This window comes from Rhinoderma darwinii, chromosome 2 (assembly GCF_050947455.1).
Source record: "Rhinoderma darwinii isolate aRhiDar2 chromosome 2, aRhiDar2.hap1, whole genome shotgun sequence".
Lineage (NCBI taxonomy): Eukaryota > Metazoa > Chordata > Amphibia > Anura > Rhinodermatidae > Rhinoderma > Rhinoderma darwinii.
Window position 1 is genome coordinate 31,180,661 of NC_134688.1, and position 15,745 is coordinate 31,196,405.

The following is a 15,745-nucleotide window of genomic DNA, read 5'->3' on the forward strand; positions in this document are numbered from 1 at the left end:
TGATTTATCCCGTTTCCAAATCATAGGTAATAGATATATATATCTGAGAGAAAAGATGACACAAGAGACCATGCTTGTATGCTCAAAATCCTTCTCTGATCTTTATTGATCCAAACAAGTATATAAGTATAATGACAGGAAAGGTGTAGGCTTTGGTTTCAGCCAATCATCTACAATATGATAAGGACTCTGATTCAGCCAATGAGAATATTTCAATGCATTATAATAATTCTTCACCCTCCAAGCCCCACATGGCCTGAACCTTGTCCCATGGGAAGACACACATTTCAGGCCAAGGCTATTTGATCTGCTCCTTACAAGAGTAATAAAACATTCAATTCAAGAACACATAACATAGAATTGCTTCAGGACATCTGCTGACATTTACTTTTTACTTATTAATCTCAAGATGGCTCCTTCAGGCCAAAAGATGGATTCCAACGATCCAAAATGGATGCCTACCATACAAAATGGAGTCCATGCAAAATGTTATCTTTTAAACATATTCTAATCACTTTCACAGCATGCACATGCGTTCCACGCCTCACATGCACTCCACGGTGGAACGCACGTCCATCTTGGCCGATGCGTTCCAACCTATCACGTACGTCCTCCAAGCAGCATACATAAGACCGGAAGTAACTAGGGATTACTAGCGCCCTGAAGAGCGGTAAGCCGCCATATTCAATTGTAAGCTGCGCTACTACAATCGCTATACTAACACTGATTCAGTCCCCAGTACGGCTCAGGTATGTACAGATCATTTTCTACAAAGGTGCCCACATCCTTTGATGCACCTTGTACTCATGGCTTCCCCCTCTTCGAGTTGCATGTATTTTATTCATGTATTTCATTTGTGTAATGCATTCTGGGATCACCACTTATAAGTGTTATAACCTACCTGTTAACTACAACGTAGTGCTGTGCTCTTTACTATGCACCTCTACTCTTGCCAATTTGAGTTCAGCTTAAACTTTACATTTAACTTTACATTGATTCCTTAACCTCTTCATAGATCACCGTGTACAAGGGGCACCCCCACTCATCCACATGGAGCAGGGAATACTGGATGTTGACAAATGTACTAATACTAGCCCTAGCCTATATACACATGTACTATTACTACCATTCCCTTTGATATGGCGACTGTTCCAAAGATGTCTGTAACTGTATCTTCCTATACTCTTGTTTTTAACTTTATTTTCTAATTTTGCAAATATTGACCTAGCTTGTATATACAATGTTATATTCAGTCTATGAATGACATGTCCTGTTATGTGTTATATGGTAATTTTCCAAACGCATATGATATGCTATAAATTACATGTATATGTTTCCTCAGTGCCCGACGAAGGTCTCACGACCGAAACGTTGACGTTGCACGTATATCCTCTGGCATTTACCCTGAGAAATAAATTTAAAAAAAATTTTGTTGAACGCAATCAAGGTGTGCGGAATACATTTCTTGACCTATATCTGGTTTGGGACCCTATTTCGAGCACCCGAAGATACTGGTGCTGTCTGAACACAACCAGACTCTGAATCCAGGCGGTTTTTAGAACTGATATTCCAAGTATTTTTGAAGCTTGTTTTGAGGTGTTTTTAATAAAGGGACATGTCACTTTTTTACAAACCATTTTTTTACGTGGTGTTTTTAATTCAGCAGTGAAGAAACACACCTCATATGAACTACACAGTGTATTTTCCTTATGAAAACAATGGGAAGCAGTTTGCAGGTGTATTTCAAGTTAATTCCGGAGCGCAACACGAGCATTTTAGCTCCGAAATACGCCTGAAAATAAGATTTTGATCATGCCCTTAATGTGTAAGCTGGGAATACTCCTTTAAGACCCATTTACATTTATATTATTGTTACAAATGTTATAAATGCACAAAAAGATCAATGTTAAAACAATAGTAAAAAGATTTTGTATCCATAAAAATAGAGGATATCTGTGGTGGCATCTTCATATAAAAATACCTTATGTGCCCGCACAATCACCATGACGTAACTGTAAGTCATGATGGCATAATGTAAGACAATCTGATGTACAGTTATTCCAATGAAGGCTTAAAGGAACAGTGTCATCACAAATAAATTTTTTATATGTTAAAGATGTTAGTGCTTTAATAAAAACGTTTATATTCATTTGTGTGTTTGTGTTTTACTGTTTCTTATTTTTACACTTTTTCTTCCCTATGGGGGCTGCCATTTTTTGTTCCATTTCTGTGTGTGTCGATTAACGACACACACAGACATGGAATACGGCAGCCACAGTCCCATAGGGACTGTGAACGGCTCCCGTCCCATTGACTGCCGTGTACGGCGTCTGTGTGGGAACTGCGCATGCGCCGCTCCCACACAGTCCTATTCGAAATTGGCGCCGTCCGGCGCCATTTTCCTGTGGACCGGAAGTCGCGGCCGGACAGTAATATTACTACTTCCGGTCGCGGCTTCCGGACTTGTGCACATGGAACAGCGGCAGCAAACGGAGCGGACGGGCCGGAGGGAGCCGCGGCGGCAGGAGCAGGTAAGAGATTTCAATGTATGTTAGTGTTTGTGTGTGTTTACTACTGTATGTAAACCTACTACACTGTGGGTTACCTCAAAAAATGGCGACACACAGTGTAGGAGGTTAAACCTTTCAAACCCCTCGTTTATCCCGGCACTAGCCAGGATAAAGGAGGGGGGGATGCTGAGAGCTCACTAGAGCGAGGGCTTTTAACCCAATGTTGCAATGCTGCAATTTTGGGAACTAGCTCCATCTAGTGACCAAAAATGGGTAGTATTATAAATTAGAAAAAATTTATAATATTTCCTGACTCGCGAAAAAAATAAAAAAAATTTGAACAATGTTTAATCACCCACACACTAAATGTTTAATTTTTTAAAAAAAAACATGTTTTTCTGGCAACACATTCCCTTTAAGGGGTTAATGTTATGACTGAACGGTGTATAATCATCAAGGGCATAATAATAGGGGTTGCAAAGGTAAAAGTCTCACTGGGGGCTGGAATATGAGGGGCCAAAAGACAATACTAATATTATAAATGGCACTTAGTCTATCTAAATAGTTGCCTATTGGTCAGTGTCTGTAGCGTCCAGAATAAAAAGAATATGTAATTTCTAAACAAGGTTGTAATAATAGAGACGACCCCTCTTAATGCAGAAGTGACAGTTTTACACACGGATCCAATTTATATAAGTGACACTATTGATGTAATTGTTCTGCAATATGTCAGCTTCTATGTACAGATAAAAACAAGGGGACATATAGAAAAACACCGAAAAAGCCATACTTACAAATGGACACAGCCAGGTCAGAAAGGCCGATGAAGGAGAGTGAGCAGGTGCTTTAAATAATAATAGCCACTCCCAGTAGTCTTGAGGGGAGTGGTGTGTGGTGCATGGGTTGTGTAGTAAAGAATAATAAATGAATAGTGTATGTGCAAGTGTAATAATATAAGTGAAATATAGGGGGCAGTAATGAGTAAAGTGCCTCAATAAAAATAAATGAATAATGAGGTGCAAGTGTGTGAAACATGGAGGGATAGTGTGTAAGTCATGAGGCACAACGTGTAATGCCAGGTAGAAGCCTATTTGTGACGCCTTGATAATTCATAGAGCGGGCTACCCTGCTTCTATGCCAAACAACAACACACCATGCTCTCCCAGCATCAAAGACCCGGCTGTGTCCAAAAGAAGCAAATATAAGTAATAATGAAAAATACCTGGGGTATTAGTGATCAATTTTGGCAAAAAGGACACAAGCTCGCAATCCACGACAAGGATCCCCAGACTTGCGAGTCCCTAACTCCCTAACTGGAACGAAAAGCTCCTGATGCACAGACAAAACAGATAAAAACAAGGGGACATATATACAAAAACACCGAAAAAGGGCATACTTACAAATGGATACAGCCAGGTAAGAAACGCTGATGAAGGGGGGTGAGCAGGTGCTTTAAATAATAATAGCCACTCCCACTAGTCTTGAGGGGAGTGGCGTGTGGTGCATGGGATGTGTAGTAAGAAATAATAAATGAATAGTGTATGTGCAGGTGTAATAATATAAGTGAAATATAGGTGTAAAGGATCTGCCAGGCACAACTTCTGTGTATACGCCCATAGGTAATCAGTCTGCACCTGAGTCTATGCCTCTGAGACTGACTCCATCTTCCACCACTCAGGATGGCAGGCTTAGGAGTGGGAGAGCCTATCGCAGCCTGGCCAGACGGAGCTAGCTCCCGCCCTCTGTCTATTTATACCTGCCTTTCCTGTTCCTCCTTTGCTTGATTCTTCTTGTGTGGTTTCCTGGCTCAGCTACAGCTTCTGACTATTTGATCCTGCTCCATACTGACCCTGGCTTACTGAATACTCTCCTGCTCTGCGTTTGGTACATCGTTCACTCCTGGTTTGACTCGGCTCGTTCACCATTCTTGTTGCTCACGGTGTTGCCATGGGCAACTGCCCCATTTCCCTTAGCTTTGTGTACCCTTGTCTGTTTGTCTCGTGCACTTACTGAGCGTAGGGACCGCCGCCCAGTTGTACCCCGTCGCATAGGGCGGGTCGTTGCAAGTAGGCAGGGACAGAGTGGCGGGTAGATTAGGGCTCACTTGTCCGTTTCCCTACCCCCATCATTACATAATCACAAGCCCTATACCTAGTCTACCCTGGTCCCTGACACTACTATGGACCCCCTTGAGACCCTGGCCCAGCAAATGCAGGGTCTCTCCCTACAGGTCCAGGCCCTGGCTCAGAGGGTCAACCAGCCTGACGCTACCATGGTAGTGCCCCTCACCTCACCTCTTGAACCCCACCTCAAGTTGCCTGACCGGTTCTCAGGGGACCGGAGGACTTTTCTTTCCTTTCGGGAGAGTTGTAGGCTCTACTTTCGCTTAAAGCCCCACTCCTCAGGTTCTGAGAGCCAGCGGGTGGGTATAATTATGTCCCGGCTCCAGGAAGGGCCCCAAGAGTGGGCCTTCTCCTTGGCTCCTGACGCCCCGGAACTTTCCTCCGTTGATCGTTTCTTTTCTGCTCTCGGACTCATTTATGACGAGACTGACAGGACTGCCTTTGCTGAGAGTCAGCTGGTGACCTTACGTCAGGGTAAGAGACCTGTTGAGGAGTATTGTGCTGACTTTAGGAAGTGGTGCGTAGCTTCTCGGTGGAATGACCCTGCCTTAAGGTGCCAGTTTAGGTTGGGCCTGTCGAACGCCCTGAAAGACCTGCTAGTTAGCTATCCCTCTTCTGACTCCCTAGACCAGGTTATGGCTTTAGCGGTACGACTTGACCGACGTCTCAGGGAACGACAACTTGAACGTTTTTGTGTTTTCCCCTCTGACTCCCCCATGATGCCTCCCGAGGTCCCGTTGCTTCGCTCTTCCACGGAAGACTCGGAGGTACCTATGCAACTCGGGGCCTCCGTGTCCCCCCGACAACGTAGAGAGTTCCGCAGGAAGAATGGTCTCTGCTTCTATTGTGGGGATGACAAGCATCAAGTGAACACCTGTCCTAGGCGTAAGAATAAGCAGCCGGAAAACTTCCGCGCCTAAGTGATCATCGGGGAGGTCACTTGGGCGCACAGGTATTTCCCGTAAATATGAAACGTAATAAAATCTTGCTTCCCTTTCAGGTCTCTTTTGGTGGTAGGTCTGCTATCGGCAGTGCCTTCATGGATTCAGGGTCTTCTGCTAATATCATGTCTGTGGAATTTGCTATATCTCTAGCTATGCCTTTGATTGATTTGCCTAAACCTGTCCCTGTAGTGGGTATCGACTCCACTCCTCTTGCTAATGGTTATTTTACACAGCATACCCCTGTTTTTGAACTCCTTGTTGGCTCCGTGCATTTGGAGCAGTGCTCTGTACTGTTGATGCAGGGATTATCGTCCGATTTGGTTTTAGGCCTTCCCTGGTTGCAGTTGCCTAATCCCACATTTGACTGGAATACTGGGGAGCTTACCAAATGGGGTAATGAATGCTTGACGTCATGTATTTCTGTTAATTCTATTTCTCCCCCTGAGGAGGTGAACACGCTACCTGAGATTGTTCAGGACTTCGCTGATGTTTTCTCTAAGTAGGCCTCCGAAGTTTTACCTCCTCATAGAGAATACGATTGCGCTATCGAATTGGTACCAGGAGCTAAGCTCCCTAATGGTAGGATATTTAATCTTTCTTGTCCCGAACGTGAAGCCATGAGAGAGTATATCCAGGAATGCCGGGCCAAGGGTTACATTCGCCCCTCTACTTCCCCGGTAGGTGCTGGCTTCTACTTCGTAGGGAAGAAGGATGGTGGTCTTAGGCCATGCATTGACTACCGTAACTTGAATAAGGTCACTGTAAGGAACCAGTATCCCCTTCCTTTGATTCCTGATCTCTTTAATCAGGTTCAGGGGGCCCAATGGTTCTCTAAGTTTGATCTACGGGGGGCGTATAACCTTATCCGCATCAAAGAGGGGGATGAGTGGAAGACTGTGTTTAATACACCCGAAGGTCATTTCGAATACCTCGTCATGCCCTTTGGGTTGTGTAATGCTCCTGCGGTCTTCCAGAATTTCATAAATTAGATTTTAAGAGATTACCTGGGGGTATTTCTTGTAGTGTACCTTGATGACATACTGGTGTTTTCCAAGGACTTGTCCTCCCACATTGAGCATGTCAGGAAGGTGCTCCAGGTCCTTCGGGAAAACAAACTGTTTGCGAAAACCGAAAAATGTGTGTTTGGGGTACAGGAGATACTATATTTGGGTCAAATCCTCACTCCTCATGAATTCCGCATGGACCCCGCCAAGGTCCAGGCTGTGGCAGAATGGGTCCAACCTGCCTCCCTGAAGGCGTTACAGTGTTTCTTGGGGTTCGCTAATTATTACAGGAGATTTATTGCTAACTTCTCGGTCATCGCTAAGCCTCTTACGGACCTCACTCGCAAAGATGCTGATCTCCTCCACTGGCCTCCTGAGGCTATCCAGGCTTTTGAGGTCCTTAAGAAGTGCTTTATCTCGGCCCTGGTGCTGGTTCAGCCCAACCAAATGGAGCCATTTATTGTGGAAGTTGACGCATCCGAGGTGGGAGTGGGGGCTGTCTTGTCCCAGGGTACCAGGTCCCTCACCCATCTCCGTCCCTGTGCCTACTTCTCCAGGAAGTTTTCGCCCACTGAGAGTAACTATGATATTGGCAACCGCGAACTATTAGCCATTAAATGGGCATTTGAAGAGTGGCGCCACTTCCTGGAGGGGTCTAGGCACCAGGTAACGCTCGATGGGCGCTATTTTTTATCAGATTCAACTTTTTGGTTACCTATAGGGCTGGGTCTAAAAATATTAAGGCCGATGCTCTGTCGCGTAGCTTCATGGCCAGCCCTCCTTCGGAGGAGGATCCTTCTTGTATTTTGCCTCCTGGTATAATCATTTCTTCTATTGATTCTGATTTAGTCTCTGAAATTTCGGCCGATCAAGGTTCAGCTCCCGGGAACCTTCCTGAGGACAAGCTGTTTGTTCCCCTGCAATTCCGGCTAAGGGTACTTAGGGAGAATCATGACTCCGCACTATCGGGTCATCCAGGCGTCCTGGGTACCAAACACCTCATTGCCAGAAACTATTGGTGGCCTGGGTTGCCTAAAGACGTTAAGGCTTACGTCGCCGCTTGTGAGGTTTGTGCTAGGTCCAAGACTCCCAGGTCCCGACCAGCGGGCTTACTACGTTCTTTGCCCATTCCCCAGAGACCTTGGACCCATATCTCCATGGATTTTTGCACCGATTTGCCTCCATCTCAAGGCAAGTCGGTGGTGTGGGTTGTAGTAGACCGCTTCAGTAAGATGTGCCAATTTGTGCCCCTCAAGAAACTACCCAATGCCAAGACGTTAGCTACCTTATTTATCAAACACATCCTGCGTCTCCATGGGGCCCCAGTCAATATTGTTTCGGACAGAGGGGTACAATTTGTTTCATTGTTTTGGAGAGCCTTCTGTAAAAAGTTGGAGATTGATCTGTCCTTCTCCTCTGCCTTCCATCCTGAAACTAATGGCCAAACGGAGAGGACTAATCAATCTCTAGAACAATATTTAAGGTGTTTTGTCTCTGACTGTCAATATGATTGGGTCTCATTCATTCCCCTCGCTGAATTTTCCCTTAATAACCGGGTCAGTAACTCGTCAGGGGTCTCCCCCTTTTTCTGTAATTTTGGGTTTAATCCACGGTTCTCCTCCGTTTCACCTGGTAGTTCCAACAATCCCGAGGTAGAGGTCGTTCATCGGGAACTGTGCACAGTCTGGGCCCAGGTTCAGAAGAACCTAGAGGCGTCCCAGAGCGTACAAAAAACTCAGGCTGATAGAAGACGGTCTGCTAACCCCTTGTTTATGGTCGGGGATCTGGTGTGGTTATCGTCTAGGAACTTGCGCCTTAAGGTCCCGTCCAAGAAGTTTGCTCCCCGGTTTATTGGGCCGTATAAGGTCATTGAAGTCCTCAATCCTGTCTCCTTCCGACTGGAGTTGCCCCCATCTTTTCGAATACACGACGTGTTTCATGCCTCCCTCCTTAAACGCTGCTCCCCGTCCTTGGCTCCCTCGAGGAAACCTCCTGTTCCCGTTCTCACCCCTGAGGGGGTGGAATTCGAGGTGGCCAAGATTGTGGACAGCAAGATGGTCCAAGGCTCCCTTCAGTACCTGGTCCATTGGAGAGGATATGGGCCTGAGGAGAGGACTTGGGTACCCGCCCGGGATGTTCACGCTGGGGTATTGGTCAGGAAGTTCCACCTTCGTTTCCCCAATAAACCAGGTCCACTTAGAAAGGGTCCGGTGGCCCCTCATAAAAGGGGGGTACTGTAAAGGATCTGCCAGGCACAACTTCTGTGTATACGCCCATAGGTAATCAGTCTGCACCTGAGTCTATGCCTCTGAGACTGACTCCATCTTCCACCACTCAGGATGGCAGGCTTAGGAGTGGGAGAGCCTATCGCAGCCTGGCCAGATGGAGCTAGCTCCCGCCCTCTGTCTATTTATACCTGCCTTTCCTGTTCCTCCTTTGTTTGTGATTCTTCTCGTGTGGTTTCCTGGCTCAGCTACAGCTTCTGACTATTTGATCCTGCTCCATACTGACCCTGGCTTACTGACTACTCTCCTGCTCTGCGTTTGGTACCTCGTTCACTCCTGGTTTGACTCGGCTCGTTCACCACTCATGTTGCTCACGGTGTTGCCGTGGGCAACTGCCCCATTTCCCTTAGCTTTGTGTACCCTTGTCTGTTTGTCTCAATCACTTACTGAGCGTAGGGACCGCCGCCCAGTTGTACCCCGTCGCCTAGGGCGGGTCGTTGCAAGTAGGCAGGGACAGAGTGGCGGGTAGATTAGGGATCACTTGTCCGTTTCCCTACCCCCATCATTACAATAGGGGGCAGTAATGAGTAAAGTGCCTCAATAGAAATAAATGAATAATGGGGTGCAAGTGTGTGAAACATTTGTAAGTATGGCCTTTTTCTATGTACAGATGTAGAGATCTTTAACTTGACTTAATGTGTTAAATACACAGTGGCAAGAAACTTACATTTCACTTTTTCACTGGTTTTTAATGGCTTAAGTGGTAAGTTACAACGCTGCAGCAAGTTATCAGAGTCAGGATAAAAGCCCTTTTACACTGGCCGATTATCGGACAGACAAACGTTCATAGTACGCTCGTTACCTATAATTGTGTAAACAGGGCACAGCGATCAGCAGATTTACGCGCAAACGCTCGATCATATGCTGATCGTATCGTTTAAAAAAAGTTCAATATTATCGTTGTCGGCAGCACATCTCTCTGTGTAAACAGGGAGACGCACTGCCGACATGATAATAATGTATGGGGACGAGCAATCAGAGTAACGACTGCTCGTTCCCATACATAGCTCTGTGTGACAGGAGCAAATGAGCACCGATCAACGATGTCGGCTGGTGTAAAAGGCCGTTAATGATTGCTACATCTGTACATGACTTCACACAAACGAACAAGAAGTTTATCTGCTCACCAGGCCGTGCATGTGTCTAATAAACTCTCGGTGTGCGGATAATAGTCTGGTAACTTTATGGAGCATTAAAAATTAGATAATCCAGAACTCAGACGAAATTAAATCAAATATATCCTTTATAAGTATAACAGTTTATATCCATCTAGTAACAGCTTACATGTTTCATACATTACATGTTCATAGTCGTAGCCCCTATAATAACACATGTATCTTTCTTCCAGGTCTATAAAACAGCAGTCCCATGTAACATGCCTATATTCAGTGTATACACAGACAGTCTATCCAGGTAGTAGGAGATAATCGATGATGTAACAGATACTGCAGCCACTTATGATGTCACTGATGATGTCATAGACAGTACTAGTCGTTAGGTTCTATGTGCAGCTGGATTACACTCACTTTGCACTTGATATTTGATCAGTGTATCCTACAGCTCATGACTTTTTTGGCTTTTTCTACCATTTCTGGCAATAACATCTGGACCAGGACTGTGATGACTGTGATTGACAGGTAAGACGCAGCATTTTATCATTTATCAGCTATAATGTCAGTGTTATTAATTATACATGTTACTGAAATATATAGGCTCTAGAAATTCTCATATAAGGCCGGATTCACACTGGACATTACTGCAGCAATTTCTAACCGCACAAACATCTCACCACATATATAATTGTAGAAGGAATTTTGTCGGGGGTTGGGTTATTTTTTTTTAGACAAACAGTTCAAGATCCAGTAACATGTTTCTATTAATGCAAGTAACAACCGAACATGTGGATTTTACATTCAGATTTCAAGGTTTCATATTTCCCCATTAAAGTTACAACTTACTATTTCCTGAAAATTGCAGCTATCAGTAATGTGTGAATGGAAATGTGAATTATTAAGTATTTTCTAAAACAGACATGTCAGGAAAGACGTCAGATCCTCTATCATTTTATATGTATGTTCTGTCCTTTGTATAAAATGGTCTTATTTACCTTTTAAATGGGTTTTCCATGACCTTAATATTGATGGCCTATACTTAGGATAGTCCATCAATATCAGACGTGGATCTTACTCCTGCCACCCCCATAATCAGAGTAAAGGGGCCACACCCCCCTGGTGGTCATCCCCATGTTCTCTTTATTGTTTACCAGGCAAAGCTCCATGCATTTGATAGTGGCTGTGCTAAGTATTGCAGCTTAGAGAGCTGCAGTACCAGGCACAGCCATTACAAAATGTACGGCACTGTGCCTGGTAAGCAGTAAAGGGGCCCCTTCATTCAGCTTTTTGTTTGGGATGTTGGGAGTTGGACTTTCAATGATCTGTTATTGATAGCCTTTTCTTAAAGTCCCGGAAAACCCCTTCAATGTTCATGTCCCACATTTGCCAGATTACAGAGCATATATGAGGAGGTCACAACCACCACCTCCTTCACCAAATAACTCTGCCATGGGGCATACCGCTGAGGTATTTTCTATAGACAATAATATAAGAGGATTAATATAAAGTGCTATAGTAAGAAGAATGATATTATTGTATGTTATTGCACATTTCAGGCTACAGTGAATATAAACTCTGTATGTATATGGTAGTAGATGTATCCTCAAGGCCAGGAAGCTGTAGCATAAGCCTCCATAGGGAGGTTTACATTTGCTTACTCATAGAAGATGTTGCTGTTAGACTTTCACTGAGATGGATCTAATAGATGCTAATAATATACTTATAGACAGATGTAAACTGAATTTGTGGGTATTGACTTTTATATGATATTCTCCCATATTGTCTCAACAGGTCATGGCACAAGACCCAGAGCCACAACTTCCTGGGAAGTGCCTTGAATACAGTGAACAGGTCAGATTTATTTTTTCATTCATATTACTTATTATGTGTATTTCATTGCTTCATTCTGTTTAATTAAACAAACATCTTACTAATAGAATATCTGATTCTGTAAACCGGATAAACCAGCCTGGTTATATTCTATCTATTCTATCTATTCTATCTAATCTATCTAATCTATCTAATCTATGGTCCAGGTCCTCACAAACTTATCCAAAAGATAAAATATTTGAGTATAAAACTGAACCTGCATTTTAAGCTTTATTCATGAACTCATTCAGTGAATATGCGATGGTGAAAGTAGCGACTCCCCATAACTCCCCAACAACAGTTCACACTTTTACATATGGCTGATTCCACTCCTTCATGTGATTTAGGCAGAATGGTAACTTCTAACACTTGGAGGCAGCGATAGTTATCAGAGTCTAAAGGGGAAACCAAGTATCTCACCTTTGTATTTTATTCTCAACAGATCCCTCGATTTGTCCCAGAAGTGCTGCTGCCGGCCCAGTATCCTGAATACAACACTCAGGTATTGATCTATCTTTCCTTTAATTTTCCTTTTCATGAATATTACTCATAAACATCCCAAATTATCTGGTCAGAAAACAGATGGGACTCCTTCATGTCATATAAGCAGATAGATACCTGGCACTTGGAGGCAGTCATAGTTATCACAAATACCCTTAGTCTTTTGACACCAAGGTGTTCACCAAACATAATCCTACTCATGGATACAGAGCTATACATAGAACATAGGGGACACAAACCAAAGATCAAGCAGGACCCTCAATTATGGTGCCCAAATTTAGCTACTGAGGACAGAAGGGCGTGATGTTTGTTTACGTCTCCATTTCCTTCCCATGACCTTTGTGGTGGCCAGTTCCCCACCGCCTTGGTTCCTAACAATGTAGTTTCTCTGGAGAGAGGAGTCCTGCGTAGGTTGTCACCACCTAGCCGCAAAGAGGATAGGACAAACCCGGGCCCATATAAGGTGTATCTCTATGCATGTGCGCCCGTGCTTGACTATTTTCATTAAAAGATAATACAAGGAATTTTCACTCTGATAAGTTGTCACCTACATCAGTATCTGTGACCTGAAAAACTCCTTAAGCCGTGTTCACCCGTTACCATTAATTACATTTTTTTGTGAAAATGAAAGCAAAAACCGTGAATTGACCATGTTTCACTTTGCGTTTTGGCACAAATTATCGCAGTTTTTCTATGCATTTTTATCATACAACAATTATAGGCCATGTCCCTAAAAATTCTGAAACTATCAGCACTGATTGTATAGTATCAGACCATGGCCAATGACAAAAGGAAATAGCAGCACGCAGTTGTCAATTTCTTCTTACATTTCCAGGAGTAATAAAAGAGGAACCGCACAGTGAGGAACTCTATCATGGTCTCAGGTCCAGGTGTAGGCGGGCTGCTCAAAGAATATAGAGAGCGCCCAACTAATGCCCAGCATATAAAGTAGGAGAGTCCAAGGTAAGTCCCGAATATTTCTTGTATCTCTGCACACACGTTGTATCACATATTTACTGGCTGGATGGTTTATAACAATAATGGATATTTTCTCTGGTACTGAAATCCAGGAACCCAGTTTAATTTATCTCACATTGTCCCTCAGAAAACAAGGTTGTTCTGCCTAATATTTCCCCGCTTCAATACAGAGGGTGGTAGATGGAAGAATAGAAAAAAATGCCCCTCACAAAATATAGTGACTTCTTATTACTGACAAGCTACAAACCTGTAATATATTAGAAAAAGACCAAGAACCTGGAAATCCGATGAGGTCAACTATGGATCCAGACTAAGCTGCCACCTAAACTTATTTTTGTCAGCAAACTTGGTGCATGCCCAGTATATTCATTACATGTATCCACATTATATGTGTCCAGAGACACCACAAAAGAAAAAGAGAATCAGAAACTCCACATTTCTCTATAGTTTCCCTTTAAGTTCTGGTTTATTTAGAGATATAACTTTAAGCTCCTGGGCCTTGATGCCAAATCTATATCAGGTTCTACCAACTATCATATACCATATATAATCTACACTCCCACAGACAGAAGAGACTGGTTTTATGGAAAATGGGCTCCTGGGCAACAAGCAAAGTAGACGCGCACCCACTACGTCATCTTTTTATATTGTTTTTTATTTATTTATCTGGTGGTCTAAAAATGTGAAAGGGTTCAGTGTAAATTCGGTGGTTTAAGGCAGTAAAGGGATTATTTTTACATTACCTGGTGGTCGAGGGCAGTCAAGGGGGTCAAAAGTGCAATCAGGATTCCTCTAGGAGATGGGGGCACTGCAGATTTGCCCAGATTGCGACCCCCTTATGCATGTCATGGACACCAGGGCCTGTGTGTGACTGGTTGCAACCTCTTCACCCCTATAGTTATGTTCCCTGGGTTTACACTAACATTACAAAATGTGTTCAATGTCTGACTCGCCCTGTGATAGAAAATGAAATATGTGAAAGTAAATATATTATTATTAGTTTTAGATATGGGGTTATTTTATGTATATGTATTAAACCCATTATGTATTTTACAGACATTTATAACATCTGAATATGTGGCACCAGTGACAGCCGACATGCTAGAAGATCCACTGTATATATGTAAGTATTTTAGCAAATAGCAACCTATAGAAATTCTATAATGTGATGTCATCCAGAATGTTCCTATAGAGACACATGACAAGACTGTGGGAACAAATTCCCTAATGTTACAGACCTGTCAACCAGGGCCGGCCTTAGGGGTGTGCGACCTGTGCGGTTACACTGGGTGCATTACCTGTCACTACTGAATGGGGCACTGCTGGCATTGATGTCTTGAGCACCCAGGGCCTGCACACCTAATCCCTCAGTTGGTGCAAAAACCTAAGGAAAGAGCACTGCTCAGGATGCGGATACATTCCCTTGATAATGGATTACATTACAGTGTGGCAGACAATATCTGTCTGGCGGTGTTATTTGGGCACTGTATGATTGCATTATTTGAGTACTATATTGTACTCCTTAAAGCTGAATTCACACGCTGCAGATTTCCTGCGCAGCAAAATCCACAAGTGTTACAGATGTATTTTACTGCAACTCTGTATTATTATAGAAATGCTCCATAAAGAAGATATTATGATACTAGAAATATATAAGGGACTTGTTATTTAGGTAATTTCCTAATACACATTTGGCTTATGGGGGAGCACACAGAGCACACAGAGTGTCTACATTACCAGTACTGCAGTCTGTGCGCCCCCATACAGGTCCGTCCACATGAAATTGCTGTGTACATGAGCCCTAATGTACATTTCCTTCATTGTTGGGTGGTCTATACTGAGCACACGTCAGTCTGTCTGAAGATTTGAAACTACACAATTATCCTTTTTTCCAGAACACCTTAAGATCGGCTACCTGCTGCCAGGGGGACTCTCCGAAGCAATATCTCATCTATACAAGGTGCGTCTATCATTAGTTACTATATGCAGTATCCATCAATACCCTTCACAGTTAGAATGACACTTTTTTATGCCCTGGGTAGGAATGCCTCTTTTGTATGCCTCCACTGTAAGGAAGCCCCCTTTTGTAAGCCTCCACTAAGTATTTTTATGCCCCCATTAATAGCGCCCCCTTTGTGCCACAAAAATAACAAATGATACTCACCTAATAGACAAAGAACCTGGTCAGACATTCTGCTTCCTATGAAATCAGTGGCCTGGCGCATACGATGTAATTTAGTGACTTAATCGCGCTGGGCCGCTTACGTAATCAGCATACTCCCAGTGCCTCGTAGGCTACAGGCCTGAACTAGGCCATGGCCTACGAAATCATACGGCAGGGCAGGAACACAATGGCTCCATGTGCCGTCACGGTTTGTCCAATTTCAGGGGCATATGGGGCCCCATCACTGTGGGCCAG

General features: G+C 43.7%; 1 long non-coding RNA gene across 6 annotated transcripts in view; it reads left to right on the forward strand.

Moving 5' to 3' along the window:
- Positions 1 to 276: 276 nt before the first annotated feature.
- LOC142742088 (uncharacterized) overlaps positions 277 to 15,745 on the forward strand; it is a 58,635-nt gene continuing 43,166 nt past the window's right edge. For 3 of the 6 annotated variants that reach the window (XR_012881289.1, XR_012881292.1, XR_012881288.1), the window contains exons 1-8: positions 294 to 749; positions 1,343 to 1,447; positions 10,215 to 10,503; positions 11,770 to 11,829; positions 12,290 to 12,349; positions 13,184 to 13,311; positions 14,383 to 14,449; positions 15,222 to 15,286. This is a non-coding gene — a long non-coding RNA (uncharacterized LOC142742088). Of the gene's footprint in view, positions 750 to 1,342; positions 1,448 to 10,214; positions 10,504 to 11,769; positions 11,830 to 12,289; positions 12,350 to 13,183; positions 13,312 to 14,382; positions 14,450 to 15,221; positions 15,287 to 15,745 lie in introns of all 6 variants that reach the window. The other 3 variants (XR_012881293.1, XR_012881290.1, XR_012881291.1) reach the window with 2 other exon arrangements.